Here is a 14,677-nt window from a genome sequence, read left to right as displayed (position 1 = left end):
AAAAAAACAGAACAAAAAAAAAAAAGATAAAAAGGAAAAAAGAAGATGATAAGGAAAAAGTATAAAACAAAACCAGAAAGAGGGGTAAGATAAAGAATCCTAGCAGACAGGGTATACATCCAAATAGTACAGCCTCTGCCACTTAGATACTTGAGATCCGAAATACAAATACCTGTAAAACACACCAGCCAGCTGTGTTGATACCTTTGAGCTCCATAGCTTGCCATTAGGAAAATGTCTTCTGAATCCAAGGTCTTGAGCCATACACAGCTTAAGCCTTTTACATTTTCTAAATACACCATCTGCAGCTTCTTCGTATTGAATTCCTTGAAATATACCCTTTCTTTTAGCATGAAGTTGGAGTAGTCATTTTGTCTAGTTAAGAACTCGTATTCTGAACATGTATCGGACCCAGGAAGCTCTTCAATAATTTCCTGCATAAATTACATATGAGTCCAAATTTATCCTGGTTCAACCATTTCTCCACTCCTTTGCACATCATCTCAAGCTTATGTGCCTGGGACCAGACAGATCATAAAATTTGGTGCGGCGGACCAGAATTTTTTTGCTTCCAACCGGTCGGGTTACGTCCCGCTTGGAAAGCTCCAATTCTCTGAAACGCCACTCGAGAAACCAGATTTCCAAATGACTCTGACCAATTTGATTTTCCCAGGAAAATGTTCACTGATTTATCCCAGACTGCTTTATAAGCAGGAAAACATTGCTTATATACTCCCATCGTTTTACTGTGAGGATACAATATCTCTTGCCGGACTAGTCGGGTACCAGCCACCATTGGCCGGTTGCCAATGGTCTTCCGGGTAGGCACCCGTAGGTGGGAGCCCCAGTTGGGCCTGGCAATTCACAATACACACTCAAGCTCAACAGAACATCTTTTTCAAATGATATGAACTACTCAAAAGAGTTGGTAATCATTTCCATATCGATCGTATGAACTATCATCATAAACAGCAACCATCCTTTATTCTCAGATGATATGAATCCCCTCATTGCTTAACTTACAAGTCGAGACAGATGATATGAATTACCTCATAATCATCTAGGAGAGGCAACAATCATTTCTTTACTATGTAGTATGAAGAGATAGTACTGAAACTACCTCTAACCAACGATATGTACTTGCGAAGGTTGCAATCATCTCCGAATAAATGGTATGAACTGCCAAGCAGTAACCAACCCCTTTCCGACGATATGAACAACCTTGCAGAATTGTACTGAACCGCAAAGCGGCTGCCTCTGTACCCTGCTCCGTGGCTCGAAGGGATTAAACACGACCGCGGTCCATCTCATTCATTTAGATAGTATGAACTACCTCTAGTAGCAACTATATCTAACAGCGGATAGTATGAATTGCATAGCAACAACTATCCCCAACTCGCCACGTCACTAACAGTATCATAAATGAGATATCGCAGCACCGAATTAGCTAGAGCAAAATCAAGTCTCACGCAACAGCAAGAATAATCAAATGTCATGCCATTAAATCTTATCACTGAAGTTTAAATTAAGTATTGAAAATAAAATACAGAACTGGACAGGTTATGGCCATGTGCAATTCTGTCTTACTGTAGTTCCAGATGTGTAGTCCTTAGCTGATCCAACCAACTAGAATTAGCTACCAGCTACAGATACAGATATTATAATTCCTGCTTCATAACATTAATCTCAAGATGAGGCCAAAAACACAACAATACTCTTTTCTCAATATCTTGCACAAATTTTAGCACTCACTTCTAAACTATTTGTAAGCAAACCAAATAAGTACCAGTGAACCACCCTTATCTTACTTTGGCGCTGTGAGATATGAATGCTACTGCTTGGAACCATTACTATTACTACTCCTTTGTACTAAAACAGAGATCTCCGTCTTTTCTTCCGAAATACTACCCTAACTACAAGGTAACCAAGACTAGCCATGTCTACATCAATCATTTTTATTTGTTGTTCAACAAGCGCAATTTATGCAGCCAAGATGCTAAGTCAGCGCACAAGGTAACCAAGACTAGCAGACATGAAAATAAATGAGATCTAAGATCTCCAAGGTACAAGTCCAGAAAATAGCACATCAAGCCAGAAAGCAAAATCACAAGCTTCACCTATCAACAAATTACGACAATCAGATGGAAGCAAAGAATATTAGATCACTTGTCGTCGCCACGACAAGGCCCTAGAAAATGTTCACCAGTTCTTAATACTGGATACCAGCAAAAGCAAATGAATAACAACACTTGGAGACATTTTCTTATTAAAACATTTAAAAGAACTTGAATACAATTCCCACAAACAGACAGTTTATAGAGATGAGGTACCACAGCAGCATGCTAATGCAGAATTTTTAACATAAGTGCAAAGGACGGTATGCTGTAAGTCCAACAGTCTTTCCCACTAATGACGAGTTGGCTCACTTTCATACAAGCATTATCGATCCACAAATACCACTAATGATGTCCAAATTCATAATCTAGTACTTAACTTAGCAGTACCAATTTATCTACCCATTTCTGTCTAACGGAACATTCCTTCTGAACTCTAAAGCTACCCTAAGAGAAGAATATATGTGTCTCGATCATTCATGGACTAGCTAACTTGAAATTAAATACAGACTAACACTTAGTTGAGGGCATTATTTACCTTGAAACTATAGATGATCATTTCAAACTTAACATCTCTAAATAACCAAATAGTGTTAATAAATTAGCTCACTCATGGAAACGCCATCATTGCTCATGCAGTACGCACAGTAACACTAGTTTAGCCGATGAGTGATACAATTTGGTATTACTTGAATATAAACTAAAAGGGATGGCAAGGATATTAGGCATAAACCATAGTAAAAACGCACTACACTTAAGTACACAGAAAATGAGCAAGGTTAATCGAGATCGATGCACAATTTAGCACACGGTACACAACCCAAGTTGGCAAGTTCACATAGCAATTGAGTACACACAGTAATTTAGGTATACAGTACTTCTACCAAAAATATTTGAAATAAGAATATCAAACTTAAAAAAGAGCCGATGCTGTAAGTTAAAAAGGTTGAGATTAAATTAGCCACCACAATTGTCTAACCATATTCAAAACATTACGATTACGAATCCAGTAAATACATTATCATTTTCTGCTAAAATAAGTTTTCACTGAGTCGCAACCGTAGCTTATAGTACACTAAAACTTATTAGTGCAGACACCGTGTATAAATTACTACTCAAATCCCACAAATGAAATCCATTTTTCTTCCAATCAAATGCATAAACAATACTTATACCTGGGAAGAAAATTCACTCTTGTAATCATTTTAAAACTCAATAACCAATGTACCAAATGCAGCAGTACTATTTAAACAGAAAGACCCCCCAAACTATAAATTTGTTAACCTAGTTTTCTCCGTTTCGTTGTGACACGTGCTTAGCTGCATGGATTTGGCTAAGGCAGACTCTCTATTTAGACACGGTCATTTATTATTGAGGCAACCTAAAAAGAGGACAGGGAACCAATACCATTCCTGTCCTTGGCATCTGTAACAGATTACCATCTGACTCATGGGTACGATAGAACTGAACACTGCAAGAATTCTTAAAAGATTACCACCCTGGGAATCCACACTTCATTGATTTTTGTCTAAATTTTAGCTGTTTACTTGATTCCTGTGAATGTGTTTGCCAGAGTCTTGTTTGACTTACTTTTATACACCAACAAACATCGCAGAGACCTTACCCAACACCGAAGATGATGACCTTCCTTCAGCAAAAAATCCAACAACTTCATCCTGTAACCCCAATTTATTAGAGAAGACTCCACCAGATTTTTGGACTAAGCAATTGGCTTGTGGTGTCAAAATATCTTTTGTAACATAGTAAGATTCACTAAATGGTTCTGAGTGCAAAACATAATAAAAGATCTTGCTCAGGTGGACAAGGATCGGAAAGAAGCACCTGAATGTTGGCGTCCTCGAAATCACTAGCTTCTGACAAAATGACAAATTCACTTTCTACTTAGATTTCAGCTTCGGACTGACCAAGAATTCAATTTGTCTCAGTAGGACTATTTGATGCATCAGGTATGACTGATTGCAGAGGCAAGCATAGTCTGACCTTGAAGATTGGTCCAGAGCTTCCGCCGATCCAGTATAAAAAGAGATCCGGTTACCTTATCATGCCAACTAGATCTGTAACCAACAGGCCAGATACGGCTCCTATCATGATATGATGGTCAAGAATCAACCTTCCCTGAACAGGTAAGGAAGAGATCTTCAAACTGAACCGGAAGTCCATCCTGAAATCACAAACAAAATCATGTATGCTGAGCTGAAAGAACTATAACTAGCACAAAAGCATGACTAACAGCCAGTAACTTAATTATAAAAGGACAAGAAAAAAATGCATCTCACATTAGGTCAATAGGACTCACAGCCTCCGCTGTCCTGCTTCCTTAACTCTTGCGCTTCTGCAGAGATTGCTGCCATGAGATTGCACAATCTCAACATCAGAGGAAAAATCCCCACTTCGACTATTTCTCAGACCTTCTCGGTTATCTGCTGAACTATCAGTTCTTGATTGTCTAGCAAGGTTCTTCCTTCTGGAGGAACTTAAGGAATTAATACTCCTAAATCTGCTTCCCCACATCAAATCCAGCACCTCAACGCCACAAGCTCAGATACTTCACAGGAGTACCGTATGGAAAACCACTAAAATGGGTATCACCCAGAGTATGCAATCCTACAAGCGCAACAAGGCAAATTAACTTATTAATCTAAAGTCCGAGCAATTAACAGCAATATTAACCAAATAGCAAAATCATGCAGCAACAAACTTGACATGAATTAACTGCTAGCCTAAGTCCTAATTAGCTGAATATGAATTCTTAAAATATCATTGCAATGTGAAACAGGAGCTGCAGTTTACTCATAACATCAGTTGTTCTTGTGTGCTAAATCACAGCCATTGCTTTAAAGTTGCGAGTTGCAACTCGTAATTCAATGAGTATGTTCATTAATATGTTAAGAAGAAACCTAGGTGCACATTAGATGATCTAAGAGCAACCATATCAAATAATAAGTAAAGGAACTTAACAGATTTAAGACCCTAAAATATTACGTAATGCACATGCGCAGTATATGTACCTTAAGTAGATCCTTCAAGTAAACTTTCAAACGTGGCGATTATTGGGCGACATCTATAGTGCTCCAATCTGTTACGCCCTCTTAACAAAGTACTGAAACGAACATCCTTAGTGCTAGGAAAAAGTCTTTTGGTTTTGTGAAGTTTATTCATCTTTGTTTTCTTCTGCTTAACCAGCCAAACCATCTTCAGCTTTACATTTTGTCAGTCAGCTAGTAGTTTCCTTCTCATCGGCCACTCAGTGCAGGACCTTCCCCAAGTGTATGATCCACCTAAATTGATGGGCTAACAGTTTCAGCAGAGGAGATACCTCATGATGCACCCATGATGTCTAGCATGCAAGGGTTCAATGTCACAACAACCTAGAGCATGATGAAACTACTAACACTCAGACTAGGGATAGGGACTCAGACCTGGTTGCCTAGAAGAAGAAGATTCAATTATATTTAGTTAGTCAGGTCGTAACAAGGAGTTAATGGGTGCACTAAAATATATCGCCCCGTGTCCTAATATAAAAATTTGACAATTCTCGCGAGCAAGAACTTTTACTTGTTGTCAGCTTATGCATGAGTGCATGACAACTGCTAAAAATGGTTACTACCTCATGCTTAGCTAGAGATGGGGACTACATAAGCATATGGTCACTCACTCTCAATGTAAAACTAGTGAGGGTTTGAGTTGGGTTTTGGTGGGTTTTGAAGACGGGAAGGGAACAAGAGGAAGAGGGAAATGTGAGCAGATGAATTCCCACAGGAAGTGAGCGACGGTTTTGACTTCTGATTGAGAGTGATATGGTGTAAATGGGAGTATTTAAGTGTTTTGTGGTAGGGTTCATTGAGGTTCTTTTTTTTAAAGCATGAAATTTATCAAACTACTAAAGGGCTATCACACGAGGGTATATAATACCCCAAGATTCATCAAATACAATTAGATTGGTATGCCATGAATTTCTACGATAAGATGATATAGGAGCATAATAACAATCTTCGATTCAGAGTTGCACCTGGGGTGAATATTGGTTTCGAAGGTCGAAAGGCCTTCGGTCAATGCTTTCCACAAGAAAAGTTGTATTTTTGATGGGCACTGCAGTGTCCATGGGAACTCAGATGGAAGTAGAGGTGTCTGATGCAGTTGATCGAGGTTGCTAGTCATGCCTTTGTATCTTGATGCTGCGAAGAGCTGCCCGAGTGATATCCGTTTGCTCCTCTGCTTTTCATCTTGATCCATAACTTCAAATTAATACTTCAGCTTTGATTGAGCCTTGAAGTAGAATCTAATCTCTGCCCTTGAGGATTTAGTTCTAAAAGCTAAAAGTGCTATTACAAAGTTACTTTAACTTAAAATCGAAATACAATTAAAAATAAAGCTACTACTTCCAAAGAGCTACTAAAAATTACTAAACTGAGAAGCAACACAAATAAATTACAGATTCAAATAATACTAAAACTTTGCTGAAATTGGTAAAGAACAGTTTCTGGCAGAATAGATCAGGTAGATGTGACGGATTCACCGGCCATTCGCGAATCAAATAGGTTTTGCACTTGCTGTTGAGAGACAAAGAAACTATGAAGCTGCGACACAATCCTGAATTTCAAATAACCAAGTTCCAACATATGGAGATGCATATAATGCTTCTAGAGTGACAAAATTCACCTTGGTCAAATTCACAGAAGATCAAAAGACCAACAAAGGACCAAGGTGATGGAGTCACTAATCTTGGTTGCTTATATAAATCCATGATGTTACTTTCTTTGTTTTTCTAGGTTAGAGCTCAACTTTGTTATCCCAAAGACTAAAAAAGATAAACCCAACTGAAATTTAATTTCCAAAAAGACCTAAACCAAATCAGAAAACCAACAACAAGGAAAGATACAATTTCTTGGTAGAAAAACTTGTAAACTTAGGGGATTCATTAAACCTTATGCAAACAAACCAGAATTTCAGATAAACATTGAACAAAACATCTTCAAGTTCAAGCAATAAATACAAGGAAGTGAGGAGAGCAACAATATGAGAGGACACCACCAACACAACTAAATTAATAGTTAAAACTAAAAATAATTTGGTGGTTAGAGCTACCTGCCTTGCAACATTCAAAACACAATGAATTGAAAAACGTCCAGCAAACAACCGAGGGCTTTATTAGCCGAAGAAACTATGAATAAAAAAGAAATCTAGACTGATTACTTTCAGCACAACATGGTATTGAAATCAAGGTTTAATAAATTAATTAGAAGACTATTGGTACAATCTGAGAAATAGGTACGACAATCAACTGGTCTCAAAGGGTTAAAGAAATCGAAAATTAAAAAACTGAAGTCTTTGGGACAACAGGTAAAGTTGAAGCTAAGTGAATGGATCTAACTCAAGGTAAGAAATAGAAGGTAATTGGATAGAAGCCAAAGATCCATTTTTACTTTTCCGATGAAGAGATTGAGGAAGTACCGATCTGAAAAATACATCTTCTGGGAGAGATGGAGTGATGTAGCATATGGAATCCAAGGCTGGATAAATCGATGGAAGTCAGAGCGATTGAACTTCAATGAAAACCCAACTCCCATCAAGCATAAATATTCAGGGAAGCATAAATCTTCAGGAATTAAGGTATTATCACACCAGCAGGCAAGCAGACGACCTAGATGAACGGGAAGGCCGGGGAATCGGGGATTTATCCGATTAGGTTAGCTAAATCAATGGCGGCCGATTAGGGTTTGATGGTGAAAATTGAGCTAGGGGTTAGGATTAGGATTTTCTTTTCTGATTTTTTCTTTACACTAGAAGAGGAATATTAAAACTGGTACTGCTCAGATCTAAAAAGATCTGAGCAGTTCAAGCTTGTCGGAAAAAACTTCCCTCTGCCGGAAATCGGTTTTAGAGAGGAAATGTGTTGCTGGTTTGGTTTCAGAGGTAATGTCATGGTTCATTGAGGTGTGTGTTCCTTTCACTTTCATAGTTTCATTTAATTCCAGATCCGGGGATATATTGTTTTTTTTTTTGGGGCCAATTACAAAATGGTCATACTTTTTGTAATTCAGTCACAAAATGATCATACTTTTGTAATTCATTTACAAAATGGTCTTTTTCCATCCGATTTAACACTTTTGAATAAAACGGTGTTATCTTTTCCGAGAATACCCTCTCTCAAAATACCTTTTGTAGTTAACTAATTGGTTGAAGTGGTGGTGATGAAGCGGTGATGGTGGTGATGGAAGCTTAAGAATCTCTGCTAAATCCCGAAGGGGTAGTGGTGAACCTTTTGGGTGAATGCGGTGTAACGATCATGAACGCGGTGTAACGAACCTGAATGCGGTTTTACGATCCTGAATGCGGTGTAACGATATGTAAGCGGCACCACCACCACCTACAAATAACACCAACGTCAAAAAAATTATAATGAAAGCAAAAGTTAAAATTGTATATGAAGTGATAAATATGAAAGAAACATAGAAAATTTAATTTACATATTTAACTGTGAGTCACCACTTGACTCTCTTTTTAACGGAAGTATGATAATGTTGTTAATAGTTTGTAACAGTAGTTTGTAATAGTTTAATTGTGAATCGGGTCCTAATACTAGAACTGTTTTGTACATTTTCCTTTTTTTTTTGAGAGAGAGAGAATTAGCTTTTATTAATATTAAGGGTCAATTATAAGATGGTCCTACTTTTTGTAATTCGATTACAAAATGATCACACTTTTGAAATTGGTTTACAAAATAATCATGTTCTGTCCCAAATAACTATTTGGGCAAAAAACGGTGTTAGTTGTCACCAAAATACCCTCTCTTTAACTCCAGCTACTATTAACCATGGTTAAATTATCACATGTGGCAGTTGTTGACGTGTACCACTGACATGTGGCATCCTCTGACGGGGGCCAACTCTGACACGTGGCATCTTCTGACGTGGCTTGGCTACCAAGTCGTTCCTAGTGTTGCACAGTTTGCTGCAAGCTGGTGATGATGTGAACGTTTATCAATTTCTGGAACTGATGTGAACTGGTGGGGAATATGCACTGGAATGGTGGTGGTAAGGATTTGGTGGTATGCTAGTGGATATGCAAACTGGTTTAGGAAAAACAATGGTGGTGGCTGGTGTAGATGGTGGCTGACAATTCCATACTCGTTTCCTTCCTCGAGCTCGCCATAAATCTGAGTCTCTTCTGTTATGTTTTTCTCCATATTCTAGACCAACCTCCTGGCATTACCAGCATTGTTACCATCATGGTTCCTCTCTGCCTGTAGTAAATAAAATTAATACAACCCAATTGTAAAATACCCACAACCAAAAAAAAAAAAAAAAGGATCCAACACGAAATTTGAAATAAAAACATCAAACCAAGGTTGGATTCTTTACCCTGCTAACAACGAACTCCTGAAATTATGTTACACTCCTCAATGTGGTCATACCAGATGTGTGCTCTGGCCATTTTCACCAGCAACCTCTTGCACAAAGAGCAACCCATTAACTGCAATTCGAATTAAAGAGCAACCCATTCACTGTAAACCTAGTACATTCACTTTGACACCACCTGCCTGTATCTTCTCAGCTCAAAGCCATCAATGAACATCCACCATTTCATTGTAAACCTAATACATTCATCTAGTCCCCGTAACCTGCACTGCGACAGCAAACACATCATCATATCATTTTAGCGACCACCATCAACTTGAACTGCAGCTGCAACCCAACAAAACCATCTGCATCTCCTCTTCATTACAAGATTACCACTGGCCCATATCCATTCACCAGATCACCACCCTGCTTCAAGCCATTCAAACAACAATCACCAATAAGAACGTCATTCCATAAACCCTATCCAGAACCCTTTCATGTCGCTTCACCTTCAGCTCCTGTATTGCAACTCCATCTCCATCACCAGATTCATTAACCACTGTATAACACAACTCCATCTCCATCACAGATACCACCAGACCCATTGTTTCCCTGCACTTTCTCCACATACAACTTCAAAACCCCAACTTCCAGTTCTATCCCATTCATCGATTTCCTGTAATTCATAACATAATTAGATAATCAATTAGTAAAACACAAGCATCAACCGTACAAGAAAATCCCCAATTTTCTCTAATTAGGGTTTATGAAAAATCCCCAAAATCGTAAAAATTAGAGTTTCTGAAAATAATATGAAATTTGACAATGTGGTTACCAGCCTCATCTGCAAACATTGTGTTAATCTCTTGTAAGAAAACCACCGTATTCAACAATCAGATGCTAGTCTTAGCTCCAAAATCTTCACAAAATCACCGTACGAGAATTAACAAACCATACACACTAACTATACAATCTTATAAGGATTTGCTTGCGATTTCTCTCCCTCGAAATCTCTTCTTCTTCAGTGAATCTCAAGTTTTGCAGAGCTCTGTAATGGTAATGGAGAGAGAAGCGTCCGATAAAAATGATTTGGAAAAGAAAATCTAATGTGTTATATAGTTCTGACTAATCATGTCCGTTAAAAATATCATAGAGATTGATAGTAACAAGATTTGCGGCCAGAGATTCGGTGTAGTTAAGTTAAGGACAGACTGGTATTATACCTGGTCATTTAACTCTAACTCGGTGGGACCTACTGACTTAACCAAAGAAATAACGGAAGTGTGACTGATTTGTAATAAACCATATGAGTGCATGGGTCTTCCCATATGTTTCCATATAAGTGGTCATCCAGCCATTCAAGTTTATGAAAGTGTTTTTCATAACTTAGCTAGAAGTTTTTGGGTTATGGAGATGAAGAAGAAGAAAATACAAATGGGTCTTGGACTAAAGAGGAACCAGAATCAGCATTATGGTATCTCCTCTCGAAAACCCAGCTTCACCGGTACCAGCAAAGCCTAAGATAATGATTAAAATCCGATCTTTCTTATATATAATCATCTAAGATTTGCTTGCTCTGATGAAGGGAAAACACTCGTTAGCTACCACATATACAACAGTAACAACACCAAGTACAATCTCATGTCCAATGTGCATCTCAATCTTATCATCTACCAAATTCAAACAAGTCTATCAACATTTTTTGACAGTCACATGGATGGAATTAGATTATGAAACTTACCACCAGTGATAAAGATGATTCTTCATAGCCTTCATTGTTTCTGCCGTGAAGTCTCAGTAAAAATTTCACAATATTTGAGGAGATCCTTCAAATCATGCAATACTTGGCTTTCACACTTTGAAATTTTTTGATTGCTTCACTCCAATCGGTGTGTTTGAAGGTAGAATATCCTGTAAAAATCAGTAGTAACACAAAATCAAACCGTAAGTCATGTCAGAGATGAGAAATGATTATGCTGTCTTTGTTGTTGGTGGTGATCATGGATATTAAAAGCCATGGTGGGTTAGCAAGTAAGGGTTCTTTTGCTTTCTTGGATATATGTTTGTCAGAGTCAGCGTTATTTCTATCCAGAAATAAACAAATTTTTTCAGATGAATTACTCTAAGAAGAAATCAAATGAAGAGCAAGACTAAGATATACAACTTACAGAAAGAGTACAGGAGCACGACGAGTGACTTTGTTGATATATATATTCTCAAAAAAATCTTCACAAATAGTAAGCTATTTATATATAATATATCTACTCAGAATTTCATGGCTGTTCTTGACAGCAGCGCTAGAGTAATTTGTACATTTGTAGTGCCCTCTCCTGCAGGAAATTTGTGAGCAAAACATCATTAGACGAAGCAAGATTAGACTAGTAGTGATTTTGTGCCAATGTTAACAGACGATTCTTCGAGAATGTTTATGCACTCTTTATTTCAGGTTATGTATTATATATGCTCAGCCTTTGCCAAAATATCCGTAATTCACATTGTCCAATAAACATGGCTTAAAGTCATACTGGAGAAAAATATTACTCCATCCGTTTCTAAAAAATAGGCAAGTTTGGTTTTCACAAAAATTAAGAAAACCAATCATTATAGCCATTTTTCATGTTTTTTTCCTAAACTATTTTTTGGTCCCACTCATTTGTTATTAGAGAAATAGGAAAGAGAAATGGTCTCCATTTTGTACTAGGAAAGAAAAATATGAGAGAGAAGTGGTCCCTCTATGAGTATAGTAGTAAAATCATAACATTTGACTTTCCACATATGGAAACAAGCTTATTTTTTTGACATAATCAAATAAGAAAACCTGCCTATATTTTAGAAACGGAGGAAATATGAAATTTCAAATTTGATGATTTGGAAAAAATGTAAGACCTCAAAAAAAATGACTGAAACATGAGAAGTCTTGAAATATACCAAATATTAAACATACCAACACAAAAATGACTAGATCATTATCAACAAATGTAAGCAGCACAAATGACTGACTAGCAACTGAAAAAGTTAATCACACTTTGGTTACATATCTAAGATAGACAAAATGTGGAGCACTTCTTGTACAATTTGTGTTGGGTTCCTTCGTGATGTTGATCCCAAAAATATATTTTACATTACAATGACAAAAATATGTTGTGTTACAGAACCACACGTGACCAATGTTGAACTATTGTGACCAAATTAGAGTAAAGTTGCAAATACTCCGGGGCCTATTTTGGTTCACAAAGTAAATTCTGAATCGCAGTGACTTTTCATTTGATGATGTAAAATTTGGGTTAAAATGGGCCATATTGAACTAGATTTTTGGTAACAATGGGGAGAAAAGAGTGAGTGGTGGGTTTTGGTAAATCGAGACTAAGATCTAAGATAAATAATTAAGTTGCAGAATTGCATGACCTTTTTCAAATCTCTTGTTCAAATCAATCTCTAATCAAAGCGCAAACCACATGCCAAAGATCAGTATCATGTCCGTAAGCTACGTATTATCTTGGTCATACTATGATCTATATACTGGCATATGATAGGAAAAAATAACAATTTTTGATACCTAATTTTGGCTTGTAATAATCTCAGTACTCCAGCTGATCTCTGAAATAGAGGTAGCTGGAGAATCATCGCCACCACTATCATAAATTTCTCAAATCCTAAATGGTTGGATAAACAGGAGACAAGATGAGGTAATAGATTTCAGGATGATTTTAAGCTGAAAATCTAATGCCTCCTCCTCAATTCTGAGCCTCCAACCGTTTGCTTCTCCTCAACACTGATAGCGGCTTCGTTTGCTCTGCTTTTCTCTTCATCATTAGCTCTTTATCGGAATTAACTTTTGTATCCACCGTTTTGCGAATCTTTCTTACTTAAATCTAAAACTCCAGTTCCCTGTTTCTAGCGCCAAAATGTGATTACTGGGAATCCAACAACACACCCAAATGGAAAGTAATATAGATCTAAGACATGATGAACACAAGAACTAAAGTTTTATTTATTAATCTCTTGCGAAATACAAGTTACCCTCCTAAGTTACAAAGAAACCTTAATTCTCTCTGAACTTGTAAACTACAAAGAAACCCTAATTCTCTCTGAACTTATAAATTACAAAGAAACCCTAATTCTCTCTCTAAGCACAAACCTTACCCTCTCCCAAAGATCTCTCCCTTTACACTGTCCCTTGGTCTCTATTTATAGGCCTTAGCCACGTATACAACTCATTTTATCTCGCCGAAGTTGCTTTATGTTTCGTCCGGAGCATATTCCATAAAGTTTTCCCCCACCTTTCGCTAATTTCACATGGGCTTGTCGGGACACCTATCTTATTTCTTGCTCGACAATTTATCTACTTCACGGGGTTAGCTTTTCGTCCAAGCCAAGTTATCGATCTCGTGGTTACTTCGGCTGGGCGTCCTAGGTGATACCCTCAGTCTTTTCACGGCTTGCATTTCCTGGGCGAGCTGCTTCGTCCCGACCTTTCACTTCGTTGTTAGGTAAATGACGTTGACTCCTGACTTGATTTGACAAGTTCCTGATGAAGAATCTCGGGGTTTTGAAATAAGATCTTTTCACCAGATTCTCGCATCTTTCCTATGACCACGTGTCAATCCGTATTTCGGTACCTACACTTGCTACTGGGCTACGTTATCTAGCTTTTGGGCTAAGACCGAAAATCAACCTAGTAAATCTACACTGCAAAATTTTCTTACCAAATTGAGGGACGGGCTAAAGCCTCCTTTAGCCCCTTGCTAGGCCCATCCCTGCCAGGAAACGATGGTCATCTCAAGTACATATATAGACTTGTTCCTACAGTTAATGAAGTGTCCTCAAGTGTTTTGCAGAATATGCGCGATTTCCTTTAAAAATAAATCACCTGATGAAGGGCTAGGTAGCAATACTGAAAAAGTTTACGACCAAAAAGCTTGCAAAATTCTGCTTGTAATCATATACAATAATCTATATGTGAATGGCCAAAAAAATCAGTAACAGTATGAAATGCGGTTGCTCGTAGGCTAGTGAGGTTGGTCGTCATTTTAAGCGGATAATTAAGTTTTTCACTGCCCTTTTACTCAGTATGCACTCATGCAGATCGGGGTTTGGCCATTTACAAATTTTTGTAAAGCTACCTCCATGTAGCATTTAAAAAAAAAGCACACACAACATTTATCTTCTTAGAGATTGCTGATGGGGACGGCTTAACATGTT

At 37.6% G+C, this 14,677-nt stretch overlaps 2 long non-coding RNA genes across 2 annotated transcripts in view; both read right to left on the bottom strand.

The window, feature by feature from the left end:
- The window catches only part of LOC113300307, a 9,408-nt gene extending 3,940 nt beyond the window's left edge, over positions 1-5,468 (bottom strand). Inside the window, exons 1-4 of the long non-coding RNA XR_003335706.1 lie at positions 5,144-5,468; positions 4,412-4,739; positions 3,957-4,296; positions 173-3,790 (exon numbers count right to left, since the gene is read on the bottom strand). This is a non-coding gene — a long non-coding RNA (uncharacterized LOC113300307). The remainder of the gene's footprint in view (positions 1-172; positions 3,791-3,956; positions 4,297-4,411; positions 4,740-5,143) is intronic.
- Positions 5,469-8,775: 3,307 nt separating this feature from the next.
- Positions 8,776-10,537, bottom strand: LOC113293735. The gene is made up of 3 exons (XR_003332515.1): positions 10,311-10,537; positions 9,497-10,151; positions 8,776-9,378 (listed from the first exon to the last, which is right to left on the bottom strand). It is a non-coding gene; the product is annotated as an uncharacterized LOC113293735 (long non-coding RNA).
- Between the last annotated feature and the right edge of the window lie 4,140 nt (positions 10,538-14,677).

The sequence above is a fragment of the Papaver somniferum genome, chromosome 7 (genome assembly GCF_003573695.1).
Source record: "Papaver somniferum cultivar HN1 chromosome 7, ASM357369v1, whole genome shotgun sequence".
Taxonomy (NCBI): domain Eukaryota; kingdom Viridiplantae; phylum Streptophyta; class Magnoliopsida; order Ranunculales; family Papaveraceae; genus Papaver; species Papaver somniferum.
The sequence above is the reverse complement of the archived record's forward strand: the minus strand, read 5'-3'. Positions and strand labels throughout refer to the sequence as shown.